We start from the raw sequence: 7195 nt of genomic DNA, 5'->3' as shown, positions 1-7195 counted from the left end.
TTATTCAAGCCTACGGTGTTAATACCACTTTGACACACTTGAAATGATCCGCTGGTTAGATGTAGCATGATATTATTATTTACGTACAAAAAACTCACCAGGGACAACGACAACATCGGCAACCCTGCACTATGGATTATTATTTTGATGTCATCTTAAATTAAGTGTCTGAACAGGACTGGGTGTGCAGGCACGCATTATAAGTTTCTTCTCGTCTTGAACCTGAAACCTAGATTCTATTTAAAAATGTTGCCAGTCTGGTGCCAATGACCAACGGTTGCTACGTTTTTCCAGCAAGTTCAAGTCATTCCAGTGTTGTCCTTTTACCTTCAAATTCGTTCAAACCAGACTTCAGCAACTGTTTTTCTGCTAAATTTTCACATTTTCCTGCAGCTAATCTTTCTGAATTGTTCCCTTTTGTTTTGCATTTTTCTTCTTTTCTTTTCTTTTCTGCCTTCATCTTGCTCCAGGTCCTTTCAAAAATACCTTTCACAGCAGTACCTTCCAACTGCCAGTACTTTTGCATTTTTCTTCTCTTTTCTGTAATTTTTCTGCCCTCATCTTGCTGCAGGTCCTTTCTAACATACATTTCAGGCCTTTTAAAACTCCAGCAAATAATTCGCCTACATTTTCACATTTTTATGCATTGTTTCTCTCCTGTCTGATTTTTTTCACTTTTTGTTTTGCATTTTTCTTCTCTTTTCTGTAGTTTCATGCCTTCGTCCAGCTCCAGCCCCTATTTAAAATACCTTTTGGGCGCATTGAAGCTTCAGCTTATAACTCTCTAGACATTTTCACATTTTTCAGCTTTTTTAGCATTGTCAGCTATCCCCATTCAGGTTTTCAGCATTCTCACTGCTGTTTCGCCGGAACAGCCTTTTCTAGTTTGTATTTATTTTCCCACCCCTAAAACTTTGTCAATATTTGGACTACATAGGCAACCTAGGTGTCAAAAGTTTCATCTTGGTAGCGATTGAGTTGCTTGTATCGCGATTTACGTTCCGTTGCACGGTTTAGTAGAAATTACGTTTTTGTGACGAAAAGTGAAGCTAACTTGCTAGCCACAGTCACTGACGCCACTAACGTCACTAACGTCCCAGTCACTGACGCCACTAACGTCACTAACGTCACGAAAACTCGCGTGACTATCTCTAGCAGAACATTAGTTTAGCAGCTCGTTAACTTCTGGGAGATGGCTAGGCTTAGGCTAACTTCTTTACAGCAAGGCAGCTGCAGAAACGCCACAAACAAAGAGGCCTGGGTGATAACTATTTGCTCATTTTACTTTGTGATATGACACACAATTGTGATGTGTAATGTACAATATAAGGTAATATTATTAAGGAAGTACATCTACTTTCGGAAACGGTAGTCTACAATTTCACTGAAGCATTAGCATCATGACATTAGCCTCTGTTGCCCGGGCAACGCATCTTACTGCGGTATATGATGCATCTGTTTTCAATCGTTAAAATAAACATTCCTCACAAATACATTTCCGTTGTAGGATTTATTATGACATTAGATTACAACTAAACGATTGGTTGGTGAAATTAATATTACCTGTGGTTTCAAACCAGTGTAGCTCACTGCAACGCTGTACTGTAGCCTAGTCTAGAAGAACGCTAGTAGCGTAAGCTAAAAAAAAACATCTCCACACTGCAGCTGTTAACAGCTCGTAGGATGTCAAACGGCGGCTCATGTTCGGCACTACCCCTTACTTCAAAAGTCTTTCAATAGGTGAACCTATCTGACTAGTGACTACTAACTTGAACTCCATCGCCACAGCCTAAACTTTGTCAATCTGTTCATGAAAATAATTCATTTAAGCCTAGACCGTACAACGGAAGTAACATTAAATCGAATTAAACCAACGCAATCGCTACCAAGACAGGCTAGAAAGTAGTAGTAGCCTAAAATTTACCGGGGCAGCTTCTCCACACAGCAGGGCTATATCGCATTTTGCCTTGTTACTGACAATGATCGCTACCACTGACATTTTTATGAATGAGTGATTTTCCCCTAACTAAATGTCAAGCTTATTCACGTTTTTGGGGGCATATTTTCAGTTAGCAGATGGTACTATTTTAATCGCGATTCCATCTGAGATAGCTACTGCTGGTACGTCGTTGTTAAAATAAGCTTCAAAGGGGGTTCTTTATTAATGAATGAATGCAATATGAGTAGGCTAAATGCCTGAAAATATCACGAGAAGGGAAAAACTTGCAATGACATTTAAGTCATAGAGATTAGGTCAATTTTTACACCGGTCTGCCAAATGTTTTGGTTTTACATTGTGATATGAAACACGTTTGTGAAATGTAGCTAGCTAGCTACATATGATAGCTCTATAGCTACTACGCTGATATTATTAGAGCTAAGCTAGTATATCTACTTTCGGAAACAGTGGCCTGCTATTTCACAGAGGAGTTAGCTCTAGATGTTACCCCAGCACATCTGCTACTATCTGCAGTGTTACCAAGTGTCAGACCTAGCTACAGCTAACTTGCTACCTTGTTAGTCTTCCGTTCCAGACCTCTTCTGGGAGGTACTGTACAAATCGTCCAGCCACCAGCTAGTGCCGTAGTGATAGTCAGTTAGCTAAAAAAAAATCTAGCTAGTCTAGTCAGCTTTGTTGTATTTGGTAGAATACAAAGTGATTATTTAAAGTCAAGTAGCTAAGTGAAATGTTCGGTTTACACATAACAACAGACCAGGATGGTTTACAAAGATGCCTTTTCCATTCATACGTCTGAGCTTTCTTTTAAATAACAGAAAACATTAATATATGTAGTTTAGATGGTTTTATGAATCAATAAGTCCTACACCAGCTTGCGATCCACTTGGGTTATCTGATTACAATTTAATAAGTTACCTGGCGCTGCATCTTCATGAGCTACATTTGGCCTCCTTCTCTTCCAACCAGCCATTATCACCTCTCCTCCATCTGAGTGATGCATGTAATTTTTACAAACTTATTATCAAGGGAACACAATGGTCAGAACTGCAGTCATACACTTAAATGCTTTTTTAAATATGTAAACACCAGGAAAGTATGGGCAGCTGGGGCAGCCGCAAGCACACCCTCACAATTTCCCCAGAAATTGTATGCTCTCTAGTTAAAGTTTCCAATGTCATTCTCTGTACTTTATGTGACTGATGTATGAATGTATTATTTATATAGAAAACTCATCTGAACTCACTCTTCATTCTGATTACCAGCCACTCCTCAACTGTACAAACCCTTCCTGCCCATGTGTGAAGTATTTCTGTCTGTCAGCCTCTGTTCTGTAGAAACCATGTCATGAATGAGGAAATTAAGTTATTGTGAACTTGACGCTGCCAGCAGTAATAATGGGTGTTGCCAAGATGTTTAGGTCCTATTCCATGACCTATTAGAATTATGGGTGAATATACAGTAAATATTACTGCAAACAAACATGGAAAAATATTGTTTTAGTTTAAGCTCTACTTAGGGTGGTGTACATTTTTCAAGTGTCATTACTAGAACCTACTTCTGAAAGGGTACATGCATGATCTAACAGGAGGGGAGAAAGGAGGAGGAGGGGAGGAGGAAGGGGAGGAAGGAGAAGTGAGTGAGTGAGTGAGGGGGGGAGGGGGGGAGGTGATGAGGAAAGATAGGGGAGTGGAGATAGGAGAAGGGGAGGGGAGATATAAGGAGGTGACATGGGGGGGCAAGAAGTCTTAGCAGGGTGGCATGGGTAAATGGTATGTGGGAATCCCCATATATATATATATATATATATATATATAGAGGGAGAGGGAGAGGGAGAGGGAGAGGGAGAGGGAGAGGGAGAGGGAGAGGGAGGGAGATTTCTTTTCAGTGTAGTAGGGTGAACACAGACACACACAAACAGGAGCAGGGGCGGTTTTAGGCACGGGCAGAGTGCGGGGTACAAGTGATAAACTCGCCCGGGGCGCACTGGGACCGGCACTGAATCGGAGGCCCATGTCCTACTGCTGCCCTCTAGTGGTGCTACAGGACACTTGTCTCATTAAAAACCAATTGTAAAAGACTTTACAAGTGTTTAGGTGCTCCATGTGTTTAGCTGCCATTGAGGGTAGAAGATGTTGTATTGAATCCTGGTACAAGTGGTTAGAGTGTGGGCCAACACATGGAGATACCTGAGGGCAGCCATATCATGAGCATATGGTCTTGACTCCAGTATCTCAGCAGTAGAGAGGTTCTAGGAGTTAGTGAGGAAGTCACTGCCTTTAGAGAGGCCTGATTCCAGTATCTCAGTGTTACCTCAGGTCTAGGGGTACCTGAGCCGATCCATAGATCTGTACAACTGTGGTAGAAGAAAAGAGAATAGAATAGAGAGTAGAAGTGTAAAGACAGTTAGCAAGCTGTGCATGCTTTGATTTCCATTTTATTCTGGCGCATATTTGCTGGTCACCAAAGCTTCTAGCTTCACACTCCACTCTACACTCTAGCGCCATCTAATGCACTGGTGGAGGCTGACAATTGCAGTTGACAATTTGTAAACTTATCGTTTAAAAAAATTATTAAAGGGGTGCCAAGATTTCATTTCTTTTTGTAAACGTTAAATATTCAACCCGCTACATCAGCAGTAGAGAGGTTCTAGGAGTTAGTGAGGGAAGTCACAGCCTCTAGAGAGGCTTCCCAGTGGGGCTACATCAGTTTGGGGATGTGTGTGACTCACCAGGGGAGGTCAGAGCAGTGCTGCAGCAGAGACAGCAGAAGAGGCTCTCTCATCGTCAACCACCTGGTCAGCTCTGTGTCCGTACTGAAGCAGAGCTGCCCGCTGAGGAGACACCGCAGCAAAAGGAAGTAGACCACGTTTATTTTATAACTGAACATTGGTATACAAGGTACAACATGAACGTACTTGAAGTATACCTATTTATATTGTATTTTTGTAGGAAGTAGACTAAGTTTACATTTACATTTATGCATTTAGCAGACGCTTTTTTCCAAAGCGACTTCCAAGAGAGAGCTTTACAAAAGACCATAGGTCACTGATCATAACAACGAGGTAGTCCCAAACATTGCAAGCAGCCAAAACATGAAGCATACATTGTGAAAAAGCTAAACAAGTGCCAAAAGGGAAGACCCATAAGTGCATGCAGTTATAAAGTTACAAATTAAAACAACATGAACCACAAAAAGTGCAGGACTGTACCTGTAGAAGAACAATCAACAGTCAAATATTTCACAGCGAGTACAAGACTTAACTTCGTTATATCTAACCTACAAGAGCAACAAGTCACTCAATAAGAGTCATTGTGATCCTGGAGGAAACTAACATCAGGTGCAGTCAAGCATTCCTAAGTGCCATTGTACTCCCGGAACAAGAGCGTCTTGAGCCTTTTCTTGAAAGTGGGGAGACAGTCAGTGTCCCTGATGGAGGTGGGGAGCTGGTTCCACCATTGGGGGGCCAGGCAGGAGAAGAGCTTTTGTTGGAACCGGGCGGTCTTGAGCGGTGGGACCACCAGGCGGTTGTCTGAAGAAGACTGTAGGTGACGGGTGGGGGTGATACTTGATGTAGACTTGAGTTTGCCCACTTTATTTTTCAAGAAATGTGTTTCTGTCAGTGTATGTGTCAGTGTTCAGTATGTATGTGTATTATCACACTGGAGGAGAACAAGACAAGCTGAACAACGACTGATAAAACGGCAATCTCCATTGGTATGGTCACAGACCTTAGAGTTTGAGATGAATCAAGTGAATGAAGTAAACCCAGGCTGCTGTATATAGGGGTGAAGCAGAGTACCAAGGTGATCCACTAGGTGGCAGCAGAGGCTGCTGTATATAGTGGTGAAGCAGAGTACCAAGGTGATCCACTGGGTGGCAGCAGAGGCTGCTGTATATAGGGGTGAAGCAGAGTACCAAGGTGATCCACTAGGTGGCAGCAGAGGAGGTGTCACCCTGCAGAGCTGACAGGAATCTTTGGTGTTGTCTCACCTTTTCTTTCCCCCAAGAACAGTCTGAGCTCCGAGCCCTGGTGGTCAGCTAACTCTTCAGAGAGCAGATCTCAGCGCTGATCTCCTCCTCCTCTCAGAGAGAACACACCTGGGGCCTCCTGTATAAACGTTGCGTACGCACGAAAAGCTTGCGTACGCTGGTTTTCACGCACACGGTGTGATGTATAAAGATTTACTTGAAGTGAGAATGTGCGGGCCTTCACGGAAACTTTTGAGCAGACGTGAGAATGTGCGGACCGTACGCGAAGTCTTGTCTGGCTCTGTAACATGGTGAATTCTAACTGAAAAGTGCAGAGACTCACCAAACATTACAAAATAGTTTCCACTACAGTTACTGCCATACGTCTATGACGTTGACTATTCAAAAAACATAAAAATAAAAGTTTGATCATTAATGTGGATGATCACATCAAAATGCCAAATCCCAAAACGAGAAAAGCTATATAGCCTACTGTTTATTCCGCCACCACCTAATAACTTCTGTTAAACTTGAGGATGTCAAACGAACGACAAAATCACGCAGGAAATGCATGTCACGCTAACCCTATAGCTGCCATGCTGTTACGATGTGCCACCACTCGTTTCTTCATTTCAAGTTTTACATCGGACCATTTCTACCTAATTTCTGCCATGGTGAGGTGAACTCATGGGCGTCAGCAGCATTTTCTAAGTGGGGGGGGACACATTTTGCGGGGGGTCTGGGGGATTTTTTTTAAGATGTAGATGCAATTTCCCGCATTCTGGTGCATTTACCACTACTATTACTACCATAGCTGTTATACATATACTGAGGGGCTGGACATTTAAATATTTTGAAAACTAAACTTCCCAATAAGCAATGGGACATCTTCAACTCCCTGTCACCTTTCAGCACTCACCTCAGCAACAGAGCTGTCTCCACTGCCCCTGCATGCTGCCCCTACCTCTGACTCACTCTCTACCACCTATATCAAGAGACATGGAGATGCATTGAGCATTCTTTCATATTGATAATTGACATAAGCTTAATGTAGATTGTATGCATCTCCCTAAAGCATGACTGGACTGTTCAGAAATGGTCAAATGTGTGTTCAAACCTGTAGTCTTTTCCACAGATCACATCCTTAGGATGTAAGCTTTCAGAAAATACATGGGTTAGGTGGTTGAATCCGTTTCCCTAAATTGCACAGCCCAAAAAAGCATCAGCCATATACTCCATTTACCAATACCGAATTTATTATGCATG

This window comes from Hypomesus nipponensis, chromosome 9 (genome assembly GCF_054491055.1).
Source record: "Hypomesus nipponensis isolate SF chromosome 9, ASM5449105v1, whole genome shotgun sequence".
In the NCBI taxonomy this organism is placed as follows: domain Eukaryota; kingdom Metazoa; phylum Chordata; class Actinopteri; order Osmeriformes; family Osmeridae; genus Hypomesus; species Hypomesus nipponensis.
This window is presented reverse-complemented; position numbering follows the sequence as displayed.